We start from the raw sequence: 13,624 nt of genomic DNA, 5'->3' as shown, positions 1-13,624 counted from the left end.
TGATTTCTATGACTGAAGAGTCAATTGAGGATGTCACCAAGAATGTTGTTGCCCTGAGCAAGCAGTCTGATTTGGAGGTGGAGGCTGATGACGTCACAGAGCTGCTGGCATCTCATGGAGAATGATCTGCTGATGACCTCATCCAACTAGAAAAGTAACTGACTGAAGAAGATGAAGAAACACTAAACTCAAAGCCCAAGAGATTTACAACCAAGCAGTTAGCACATGGTTTTGCTCTTATAGAAGAGAGATTGACAAAGTTCAAGGTTCAGGACCCCAACACTATCAGGCACACTAAGGTTGCCAGAGGGGTCATGGATTCCCTGCAATGTTAAATGGAGATGTGGGTGGAAGAGATGCAGTACCCTCTACCTCCCACACCTCTCCAGACCCAGCTACCCCAGTGATACTCCAGTACCTTCTACAGGTTCTGCAAAACTAGACGACCTTTTCTCAGTATCTCCAGTACCTTCCTCCACCGAGTCCTCTAGTCAAGCGTGTCTTAATCCCCTTTGCAAAGCCCAGTAGTATGCAAGCTAATCATAGGAGCAAAGTAAGGAATTGTTTTCTTTTTATTTACTGTACTATAAATGTAAGGATATTTACCTTTATACTCTATGTATGTGCTCAGGAATGGTTTTTTCTCTTATTTATTTTTTTAACTTTTACTGATTCACGTCATTACGTCTTCCTAAATTCCGACTAAGGACAAAATCGGATTACGTCCTTGCCGTAGCAGCAGATCTCGAACGTAAACCGAGACAATACTCACACATTCTTACGTGGTGGCACATATTTGATATTCACATCACAAATTGAGTAAAAAAAAAAATATCTGCAGTCACAGAGAAATCTTATTACTAATTCATTTATAGGAAAAAAGGAAAAAAAAAACTTCCTTTAACTGGAGTCACCAATCATTCACCTCGCGTCTACAGACAGACTTCAGCAGGCAAGGCATTAATCATGAAATTATTACTCCATAGCTTGTGTTAAATATTATACAATATAACAAGCAATGTCTGCAAAACCAGAATGTTATACTAGAAATACGTCGTGGAAACGAATGTCTGACAATGAAAACTGTATGGTCCGATAATATCCGGAAACTTTTGATATTCTGACGTCTTTACCGGCTAAAATGTTATCAAACATTTACGGAAGCGATAACAAAGTTGGCGGATAAAAGAATAGGAAAAAAGGGGACAAGATAAGTGCTATATTCTCCTGCAACATCCTCTGAAAGGTGCCAGAAGATTCTGGATAGATCGAATGGAGACTTAAGAGAACTTACGGAACCTCAAGAAGTCAATATCGACGTTGTCATTAACTTTTCTTCCGTGCTCTATGAGATGGAAAATGTAATTAACTTTCCTTTTCACGTTCCATGAGGAAAAAACGCAGCAATCATTCTCATTCAATGATTGCAGATCCTTCCGAGAATCAATATGTCAAATCTTTGCCCAATATCAGGAATGTTAAGTTATGCTACTGCACTTGAACATGACTGCACATTAACTATCCTGTGAAGCAGATACGGTGAACGTTTCATATATCAACTAATAACTGGTTTCCAATTATTGTACTCGTTGCTAAACAGCCCAGTATGTTTTACTTTGAAATTCATTAGGCTGGTCAGTACATTCAATACACTTATCAAACACTTATGTAGCAAAAAATTAGGTAATGCTGAATGGTATTTAACTGAACAAACGATAAAATTTTATGGTTCACATTACTGACTTGGTAAGTAGTGTTAACATCCCATTATTACAAATTATTAACTTGTACCAATCATTTATCATCAAGACATAAGTGATGAAATTCAAGGGAGATAAGCTCTCTCTCTCTCTGAAGATCAAGCCTCACTGACCATTACGTGCGCCATCCCCGATAACATCATCAAACTTTCACCATGAAAGAAATACCTGGATGACATTCAAACTTTTTTCTTCGTCTCTCGTATTCTTTACTGAATTCCGGATAGAAGGAAGATCTAAAAAATACTGACCCACAACAACGGAATGGAAGAAAATAGTGCAAACTATTCCACGGAAACAGGAAAAGACAAAAATCTGAATTCACTTTTTCATTTCGTCCGGAACTACTCAATTCTTTTACGCAATTCTGAAAACTGGCACGTATTCCAAACGTTTCCACAGGCATTCACACAGACTTCATAGTTGATTTTTTGTTTAATAAATCAATTTGTACAGTACTAGGGCTTAGGAGTTACCTAATGTTGCGAGTTTATTTTTTTATTATTTTTAATATTGTTTTTAGATGTATATTTTTTCTCCACAGGGAATGACTACAAACCTGTGTAAATTCAATATCTCGTTTATGATAAACAAACCGAACTTCAATTATTCTTTAATTAATGCTCTATCTAAAGCTCACTTAACAATTTCCAATTATTCTGTTTACCCATTTCTAATCGTACTAATCCATTTAACATTATACCAAACAACGTCTAGTATTTGAATAGGCCTATGCTAATACCAAAGAGAGAAGTCAAGATCAAATAGGCACACAGTTCCCTGCCACTTTAAACATAACTGCAGGTTACTTCCGTGTCAATATTACTAAACAGAATATTAAACCTCACTCAAACGACTCCATTTTTCAAGTTCGAGGGAAAAAAAGTGCAGTATCCACTAAGCTATATTTCCACCACGGCAAACTTCGGTTAGAATAAGCTGTCGTTAAAACTAGCATTATGATATTTACGGAATCTATTCGCCTTACCTTCTTACTTTGCACAGCAGGTGGCAACTGCCACTCCTTTTTATTACTGTCGATGCTTTCATGTTACCGTTGCTAATCGTACTATAGCTCTTTTGCTATGCCAAGATTTTGCTCGACTGAAGAGCTTGAAGCTGGAAAGGGGAATGAGAGCTGAATTATTCACGAATGTTCTGATGATTTGCGATCGATAGCCAGGCAGAGTTGTAGACGGTTATCAGGTCTCTGACCTCATGTCAGAGATCAGTAATGACAGATCAGTGGTATACTGGGAAGGAATTTATAAGTGAAAGGAGTGAGGGAAGCGGTTTATCATTCACAATGGCAGAGACGGGATTTAGGTCTAAAGTCCTAAAGAATAGCAGGCTACAACAAAACCAAATGACTACATGTATTGTCTTCGGCGTGCCGCCTTTCACAGATTTGGTTCATAAACCATTGACTTGCCTTCTTAGGGAGCATTTGTCCAAAACATAAGGGCAAAGTTATGGATGAATGATACTCTATGAGCAAACAGTAACAATAAAAACCCGAAAGTAAACACAAGAATGCATCTACGGAAGTCAATAAGACAAGAAATATAAAAATCAGTAACAACGAAATGAAGATCACATGCGTTACGCCAGACTGACAATTCAAAACTTTCATCACTTACACATAAGGTTACCTGCTATTAAGAATGAGAAGCAAAGAGAGTGTATCAAGTCTATAACAAACATCAGGCAAATTCATAGTAGGTGATGCTTCAATTACGCAGAGTATATAAGACAGTTTCCCAAGTGAAATTTCTTCGTACAACACTTCAAATTTATTCGTTTATATTTTGTTTATTTCGAACAGGAGGTAAATCACGAGATAGGCTATGCAGCCGGATAAAATGTAAGGTACTTGTATTTGGTGAAACATGAATATGCAACTCATAAACCTATAATAGTATACGTAATCTCGTCTGCATATTATCATGACAGCTGTCTTAAACAAGAGAAAACTTGGAGGTTTTCCATATAGCTAAAACTAAAACTTTTCACTTCGAAAAGGTAAAAGTTTTCTTTATAAAACTAAATATGTTCAGTTAGAACAATACGGCCATTAGCGAAAGCTGTTATGGCAAACCTTTTCAAGTTAGGCTAATACTCTAATTTATTGTGTGAGGGGAATGGGGGGGAGTGATAATACCAACGAACGCCCCTCTCGGCTGCATCTGACACATTTACCTTACGGATATCATGTCTTTCACACTGGCAGCGCCAGCCCCAGCAAGCATATACTACCTGCTCACACACGGCGGTTGCATCGTGAATGTAATTTCATGTTTAGCTAAGTGCGTTAATTAATGCTTTGCTACGGTAAATTCATCGTAAAGTTCACCTAGTCAGCAGTACTTAGCTGTAAATAAATGACAGCTACGCGGGCTAGACAGAATATCTACTTAGAAAAGGTATGCATAAGTTACATGTTAAATGGCAAAATCTATGAAAACACCACCCTTACCTTTTGCAAACATTTACATCTCGAAAATTTCACCATCCTAACCAAACCTGGGTTGACTGGGTAAGAGTTCAAGTGAGACAATCTCATCAGTCTAAAATCCCCACCACACAATTTGAGTGTTCGTTACTTTCATCAACCACTGCACATGTCTCCACGAAAAATGTTAAAATTAATAAACACATTTACACACTTTGTATTTCCTTCCTTGGTGAAACTCTGATCACACGCACATGTACGAATATCTTTACAATATATAAAATAATAACTAAGAACGTAAAATCGTTGAAACATGGCGCCATCAGGAACTACTTCCATCGGCTCATGTCAAGAATTAAACGACTCGGTGAGCGGAGCTCCTTAATTAAGTACTACGGTAACACCAACATCTTAACTCTTTAGTATTGAAATACTGCCAAGTTCACACTCAACTTTCTAATAGTACGGAAACTTCGAGAAACGTAAGTAAGCTGAATAACCCCATGATCGGGATGCTCAATAAGTAAATTTTTTTATTGACTCATGTAATTTAAATGTTTTCCAAGTGTTCCGCCATTTCTGGATGACCGACCATTCGGGGTAGGCTACGTCGAATATGATTAGTTTAAATTACATTTCGTTTTTATGGCTCACCGTCTAGGTTTCCTTGGTGCTGCCTTGACGCCGTAAAACATAATTACTAGCGTGCAGATTTACAGGCTAGCCTTTGGTTATAATAATTGTGGGTACACACGTGCGAACCGAACCTTGTATTGTAACCGATTCTTGTAACAAAAACGCAAATGTGAACGGTTCCTCGAACCCGAACCCCGAACCAGCGAGGTTCGAGGCTCCGTTCGCCCTCCGTCCCGGCAATTGTCGGTTTTTGGGCCCCGAATCAAAGGGAAGTCTCTTTGTACGTTACGCCATGTGTGGACGGGACCTGTATGACACGCGTATCAACAGAGGTTGCTGAACTTGTTTACACCGACTATGAACAAGGCCGTCCATAGTAGTCCCTTGTTTTGGTCAGTCTGTCAGTAGGTATATGTCTACCATGGGTGATTGGAGTGAGGAAGAGGTCCTTCAAATTATTAGTTATTACGAAGAAAAGACTTTATTGTGGTCAGAAACTTCTTGCAATCTTATGTCAGCGAGTAATTTCCCGACCACTGTATTCTACCCTTCTTTTATTTCGCTTCATCTTCGTTAAATAATGTATATAAATATACGCGGTAGCTGCTACTTGCATGGTGGCCATTGTCGGTAAACAACCCGGACAGAGACAGACTGATGTTCGCAGTGGATTGAAATAAAGTTACGTGCTTACGGTTCGTCCTCAAAATTTTGACACCTTGTAACCGTATATGCGTAACTCAGTTACACATACAAGGTTCGGCTCTCACGTGTGTACCCACCTTTAATACAATCGGCCACCAGGGGAAACTGCCTTTCCAGCATTTTGTTTGGATTGTTTGTATGGTGTTTTTACGTTGCATGGAACCAGCGGTTATTCAGCAACGGGACCAACGGCTTTACGTGACTTCGAACCACGTCGAGAGTGAACTTCTATCACCAGAAATACATATCCCTCACTCCTGCCCTCAATGGAATGGCCGAGAATCGAACCCGCGACCACCGAGGTGGGAAGCAAACACCATACCATCCACGCCACTGAGGCGCTTGCATATTGTTTGGAGACTGGGAGATTGCTCGAGTATCACGTCGTTTTATTTTGCTACTATCAGTGCAAACGTCTGTGCTTCAGTTTACCTTACGTTCACCATGATTAAATTACTTTCGGTTCACAGTTTTGGTCGAAATGACTCGAACAGTTCATACTTTGGTTACCTAATGTGCTGTCGAAGAACGTTGGCTGGTGTTGATTGTGATGATTTTGTGTGTGTGTTTGATCACTTACTGGAATAACTGGAACTATTAATGCTCATTAACCCGCACACATTTTCTGCATAGCTATTGTACTCACTCTTTTTAATACTCACTTGGACCATATTAATCCCTCGGACATGACTTCTAAACTGTGATGATAGATCTGGAAGGCGCCATTTCTAAATCTTAGTGCCTACCTATATTTTGCCACCGGAAATTAAGCGTCACCACCAGCTGAGCAGTTATAGAAGCATCACTGGCTGTGCTATCTACATTAATAAACCTCCACTGCTAACTAAACCAGTAATGACGGAAAATTGTATGAGAGTCCGACACATGAACATTGTCACAAACGAGAGTGCGACTCTGCGTTACAACTGACTGAAGTACAGACTCCTGACTCCTGACTCCCTGAGCTACCGAGACTCGAGTCCGACCGTCGACTGAACTGAGGGAATTGAATTCGAAGCCAAACGTACCAAACATCAAATTTAAACCGGAAACACGGCGAGGGTCCACCAGTCATTGGTTGCATTAAAGCGTCTTTACCATTTTTTTTTTTACAGTTGGATGGTTCGACTTAAAATTATGCAGATTAATATGTAGCTATGTATGAATTAGTTCAGCCCGAATCGAAGCACACCATATATATAGTAAGCTGCGCCTTCGTAACTTCATTTTGAATTACTAATATATCCAAAAAAACGGTCATGCCATTGTACATATCTTTTAATTCCATGTCACGTTTTGCAGGATTATATAGTACTGAAGGTTCTGATTTCATCTATGAAGGCAGAAAATAACGAATAGGTCGCACATTTGTGCAGCTAATTTTAGGCGGTGAGATGATATGGCCACGAAGAAAATTACACAACGGTCAGGGCTTAAAATTTTATTGTAAGGTAGACCTGTTCTAAGAGATGCTGCTTGTTAAAGAATGGCTTAAGGGCGACAAAAACCACATTATATGTATAAGCCACAAATCATAAATAAATGTAAAAATTCTAAATGTAAGACATGGCAGTAAAAATTGTCTTTTTCAGGCTTATACACAGGAAATCATCTCCAATTCCTCGGTCTAGTGTATTAATTTTCTGCTGCGGATGTTATCTTGAAATGACGTGTTAATATTAGGCCTGCACACAACGTCAACGTGAAATTTCGAGACGCCCTTGGAATATCCCGCTGTGCGTAAATTCTCTGAAAGATATGAGGGGAATCTATTACTCGGAGGATTTGAGCAGATCTTGCGTGCCACTCACGATAATTAAGGATACCCTCTATGACGCTGAAGCCTCTCTCTCTCTCTCTCTCTCTCTCTCTCTCTCTCTCTCTCTCTCTCTCTCTCTCTCTCTCTCTCCGCTCTCTCTCTCTTTCTCCTCTCTTCCCTCTCTCTCTCTCTCTCTCTCCGCTCTTTGCTGGCATTAATTAAGCGTAATGAGGTTTTGCTGGGACCATGTATGATTTTGGAATATACGATTGCCGAGAGGAAACTTACTAAAACCAGTGACAGAAGTTTACATCGTGTCAGGTTGTATGTAAGTTTTAAATGATGACTCCCTATAGAGTTGGACTTTCGTAAAATATAGTGCATTGGTTTGACGGGTTTATAATTACTACGCAGTTTCTTGTTTTCGTATCCTCCCATCTTCATTAAAACTGGAATAGATTTTCGCCGAAGAACCTCTGAATTAGACAGTATAATGCAATGCACGCCATCTGCACGCCAACTTGTTCACTCACTTGCCAGTCTCTGACTGAGCCTCCATAATCCATATGATGCACTCCAGTTCGTAACAGACCCCCAAGGTCTCTTGCAGTTTTAACAATGATTGATTTTCCCCATACTCAATTGTCAGCCGTACTCCCAACCTTTCACAAGGGCATAGGACCAGCAATATGACGTGGTAGGCTGGTAGCTTCTGATAGGCAGAACCCTCTGTACTCATACATTATCTTGACCGGGCATAAGGTTCCAAGACATACGACGTTTCCTTCTACGTGTTCTCACTCAAAGAAGGGTACATTACCAAGTCTTCAGAGTTACTTTGCATTTATTATATCGCTCTTGGGGAGATGTAAATTAAGGGTTTTTGTTTTCAGAGTTGTCAATTCTGAAAAAGAGTCATACATAGGCCTAATGTGGTTTTTGTAACAATGCATTTACATTGTCTGAAATTATATTTTTTGTTCATACCGTACACTTATATACATGTGCATGTTGTCCAACGATTTCGGCTTGCTGTGTTCGCATGTGAAGTTTCCATAGAAAACAGAAACTAAAGTAGAAACTTAGTTCAAAATTAAGCGAGACAGGCTAGCAAGTTTCCCTAGTACAAGAGCAAAAGGGAAAGCTCGCGGTGCACTGTAAGGAATACTGAAGGTTCTTTGCAGCTCCCCTTCGGCCCTTATCTGTAGTAACCCCTTTCATTCCTTTTACTGTACATCCGCTCATGTTCTCTTTCTTCCGTGTTGTTTTCCACTTGCACCTAAGTTGTTTCATAGTTTCACTGCGAGGTTTTTTCTCCTGTTACACCTTACAAACCTTTATACTCTCAGGTACCATCTCGGCGCTGATTGACCTCATAGGTTCGAGTGCTTGGCCTTTTGCCTAAGTTTTATAGTCCATTCCATTCGTTTAGAAATGTAAATAGGAAATAGGAAATTAAGTTCAGTAGAGGTGGAAATAATGGCCTCGACTAATTTCCTTCTTTTTTTCAGAGTAATTAAGGTTTTTGTTTCGTCGCTGTAATGACTTTTATTCATTTATTTCGCTAATGTTTATCGTGGAGCTACGATATATAGTTGTATTTCTTTTATATATATGCAGTTCCATTAGCTATTTTTATCTCTTGCCTAGCTGTTTGTGAGGACAAATGAATATATATATTTTTTGTATTTATCTAATGACTTCTGAGCTTTCAGATCTATATGTTATGTAGAAATGATGCTACTTTCAATGTAGTGTTTGTATCTTTGCAGGATTAAGTTGAAAGTAACGAAAGTATTTTCGCGATTTTTTAAAATTTATTTTAGAAGTCGTAATATTCGACGGAACATTTTAATAGATTTTTGCTTGGATCATAGTTACCGGGTCAAACCTATATTTACAGATGTAACTAACTTGCACATGGTATTTCGGAAACTAAGCTTGTTACTATTAGTATTCTTGATATGGACCAGTTGACTGATCGGCAGGATTTTTTTTTTCAAATGTAAGGCCTCTTGCGCCTTTGGTATTACTTATTATTATTATTATTATTATTATTATTATTATTATTATTATTATTATTATTATTATTATTATCATCTTAGAAAGAGAGACCTCGAAGCTTATCAGAGAGAGATTAGCGTTATTGAAATGCATACCTACGAAAGGTAATACCCTATTTAAATTTACCAAATGCATTCATTGTTACTTCATCATTATATTTTTCTTTCCATTCCCCTGACTAAGACTTGATCTCAATTTTCACTCATTCCATGAATATTACAAAACACACTTTTCCCCTGTCGTCCCCTTTCGTTCGTTTCTGTCGTCCCCTTTCGTTCGTTTAGCTATCCTATCTTCCCACATTCCAGTAATTCTCCAGATCTTGTTATTTCATTCGTTTATTGGAGTATGTGGATTTTTCGATAAGGCCGCGTATTGATTGTTACGATGAGATATGATAATAAATATTGTTGCCTATTTCGTAATCCCCGGTATCTGATATTCGTCCGTAAGTACGGTACTGAGAGCCGTAATCCTCAGTGATTGATATTCGCCCCCTGAATACGGCACTGGAAGCCGTAATCTTCAGTGTCTGATATTCACCCCTAAATACTGTACTGAGAGCCCTGATCCTCAGTGGCTGATATTCACCCATAATACTGCACTGAGAGCCAAAATCTTTAGTGATTGATATTCGCCCCCTAAATACTGTACTGAGAGCCGTGATATTCGCCTCAGTGTGTAATATTCGCCCATAGATACTGTACTGGGAGCCATAATCCACAGTTGCTGATATTCGCCCCTAAATACTGTACTGAGAGCTAAAATCCTCAGTGTATGATATTTGCCCCTAAATACTACTGAGACCCCAAATACTGTACTAAGAGCTGTAGTCCTCAGTGTCTGATATTCGCCTCCAAAATACTGTACTGAAAGCCCTGATCCTCAGTGGCTGATATTCGCCCATAAATACTGTACTGAGAGCCATAATCCTCAGTGGCTGATATTCGCCCATAGATACTGTACTTAGACCTGTAATCCTCAGTGTCCGATCATCACCCCTAAATGCTGTACTAAGAGCCCTGATCCCCAGTCCCTGATCATGGACCTTGAATGCTGTACTGAGAGCCTTCCAGTCCTAGGATGCTGTACTTTTGATGTTTATCTTCTTCACATTACTCCGCTCAATTCGACCCTTCAAAACTGAGAGCATTATCATTGTTCATCTCCTTCACATCACTGTCCTCTCAATTCGACCTCGCGAGATCGAATTCCCTCGGCTCGGAGGCTCCCTTTCATCCACTGTCTCGTTAACTGGCTGAAATTGATCGTTGAACCAGCAGCAGATTAGGCAAGAGTACCTCAGCGATGGGTTGACAGCTCTACTGTGCTCTCGAGGGCGAACTTCATAGTACTTTGACACGTCCCTTACACTCTGAGGTCCTTGGCCCTTCGTTCTATAGAGAGAGAGAGAGAGAGACCGTACTTAACTGATGGATATCGAAAAGAAGAGGGAGCGTACTTACCGGAGAGAAACATAGAAAAAGTAGAGAGGGCGGGAGAGAAAGAGGAGGGTGACAGTTTCTTCGGTGATGGATAATGTTGGACCTGCCAAGCAATTGAATCTGTCCTACTCGTCTGTTATTCAATTTAGGAGCTGGTAAGGAACGAATTTCGCTGTGTCGTACGCAGCATTGAGTCTTGCGATTCTGACTGGTTTTGTTTGGCAGTGATTTGGAAAAAAATAAATTATGGCCACGACATTTCGGTTTTCAGATTTCTAGAGAGACGGTTGTATTTATTTTGGGGAGAGAGAGACTGTTCTTAAAGGAGAAGGAGAAAGAGAGGGAGAGAGATCGGGTGGGAAGAGAAAGGTTTAGATAATGCAAATCGTCTTCGTTACTTCAAATTCTTTGCAGCGTCCCTTAGACCCCTATCTGCAACCCCTTTCATTCCTTTGACTGTACCTCCGTTCATCTTCTCTTCCTTCCTTATTACTTCCATCCTCTCCTAACAACTGATTATAGTGCAACTGCGAAGTCCTTCTCCTATTGTATCTTTAAAACCTTATTACTGTCAATTTCCCTTACATCGCCGAATGACCTCAAGGGTCCCAGCGATTTGCCTTGCTTTCCATTATGACCAGAGCTAGACTTGCATTCCATTATGACTTGAGCGAGATTGTGTTTTGGCTAATGTTAATGGATATAGATAAATATTTCAAGTTTGAATAATTATTTGTGTATTTACCATAAGGTGTGGTTTGATATATCATAAAATTGTTTGATAAATTAAAACGGAAAATATGTTATTCATTACGAGAACAGTTTTACATGCCAGCGTTTCTTTAACGAAATGACAACTAGTAGATTGATTTATCGTTTTGAAAGGGAAACCCTTCAAAAACTGTTGCGTTCACGTTTTCAAATGGAAATATATATACGTGTATATATATATTTATGGATATTTGTATTTTGATGGAAAAGTTTACATTACGCACATCAATCAATGTTCTATTTTTTTCAGAGAAAAAATAAATGAAACTGGTTTGTTTATTGCCAGCGATAGCGAGATGAAAACGCTCAACAGGTCTCTCAAAATTTTTTTTTTATTGTATTTTGTTTATGTATTTTTTTTAACATAACTGAATTACGAAAAATAGAATATTTTCATACATCGCGTTAATTGATTTATCCATTCGTGCGTGCCTACATCCATCCATATGTGGATTTCAGGGATATTTTGTTTACCACATGATGCCAATGCATTCAAACACTATTTATGAGCTTTGACCAGAATCTTAATTGTTTATTGATATTGCATTCAATTTATGGCTCTCTTACACCCTTCCTGAACACTTCTGAAAAATGGTCGGTTAGGATTAAATCGTCTCTTGATTCGTAATTTACATTTTATTTCATTCCATTTCATTCCCTGGAAAGGATTAGTCTTAGTCCAGTAACCTCAACAGGAAAATCCCATCAGGGAACCATTAGTAAATCGGCTTATGCTAGTATTTCGAACGTATTACCTGCTGCCTTGTGAAATTCCTTTACGAATTCTCCGTGTGGCCGAACCTTCAGACGACTCATCGGTGATGGAAAAATGTTGATAACAGAAAGGGGTTATTTTGAGAAAAGAAAGAAAAAAATATACGTATGTGTGTGTATACGCATATATATAGGAAAATGTCTGTTCGTTTGTTTGTATGAACGCTTTACAAGTCCACATTTCTTGACCGATTTTGATGAGATTTTTACTATAGACTCCCCTCACCCACCAGGAAGATTTTAGTCAAAATCAGAAATTCGAGGACCGTTTCTAAGGGGGTCATAACCCCTCTTTTTCATGCCCCCTCATTTTTACAAATCCAAGTGAACGATACACAAATCCAGATTTCTTCCACGATTTTGATGAGATTTTAGATATAAGGCCATATCAAACAAGGAAATGTCATGGTGAAAACAGAATTAAAATCGGACCATTGATTGGGTGTGGGAAGGTGGGTGAAATGTAAAAATACTGAAAACAACAGATATTAGTGTCTAATCCATAGTTTTCGAGGTGGTTGAAATGAATAGTGACACTCCCAATGCCCTTCAAGTCCAAGAAAGGGGTGGTGATAAAAAGTAGGCAGAGGGTGACATTTACAAATAACTAAAATTGATAGATATTAGCATGTAATCCATAGTTTTCTAGGTTGCGGGGATGAATAGTGACACTTTCAATGCCCTTTAAGTCCAAGTTGAGGCCTGATAAGAACAGGAGCGTGAGAAGGGGTGGGAAGGTGTTTACATTTAAAAATAATCCAAAACTACAGATATTAAGAGTCTAATCCATAGTTTTCGAGGTCTCTTGGATGAACAGAGACACTCCTGTTGCCCTTCAAGTCTAAGTGCAGCCCTGATAGAAATGGGGGGCGAGAAGTAGTGAGACGTAAAATCTCAAAAATGCTGGGCAATGTAGCTGAAGCAACTATCTTAACAGGAATGGAAGAGAGAGAGAGAGAGAGTTTATTGTTTGTCATTCAGAGATTACCTGGGCAGTGCTGCATTGGTCAGCTAGTGTGTATATATATATATATATATATATATATATATATATATATATATATATATATATATATATATATAAAGTAATAAAAGTATATGTATATATGACCTATATGTGTAAATATATCTATATCTCTATGTATACATATAGCATATATATATATATATATATATATATATATATATATATATATATATATATATATATATATATATATTATCTGCATTATTGCCAGGGAAAACCGACACTCCATAT

The 13,624-nt window shown here is 38.6% G+C and overlaps 1 protein-coding gene across 3 annotated transcripts in view; it reads left to right on the top strand.

Moving 5' to 3' along the window:
* LOC135197966 (soluble guanylate cyclase 89Da-like) overlaps positions 1-13,624 on the top strand; it is a 277,263-nt gene that overhangs the window by 178,363 nt on the left and 85,276 nt on the right. Inside the window, exon 1 of one of the 3 annotated variants that reach the window (XM_064225268.1) lies at positions 4,613-4,694. The exons of the other annotated variants lie outside the window; for them this stretch is intronic. The gene's annotated coding sequence lies outside the window, so the exon portion shown is untranslated. Of the gene's footprint in view, positions 1-4,612; positions 4,695-13,624 lie in introns of those variants that run through there. 3 annotated transcript variants of the gene reach the window in all.

The sequence above is a fragment of the Macrobrachium nipponense genome, chromosome 21, assembly GCF_015104395.2.
Source record: "Macrobrachium nipponense isolate FS-2020 chromosome 21, ASM1510439v2, whole genome shotgun sequence".
NCBI classification, from domain to species: Eukaryota; Metazoa; Arthropoda; class Malacostraca; order Decapoda; family Palaemonidae; genus Macrobrachium; species Macrobrachium nipponense.
Note: the sequence above shows the minus strand (reverse complement) of the source record. Positions and strands in the feature narration are given on the sequence as shown.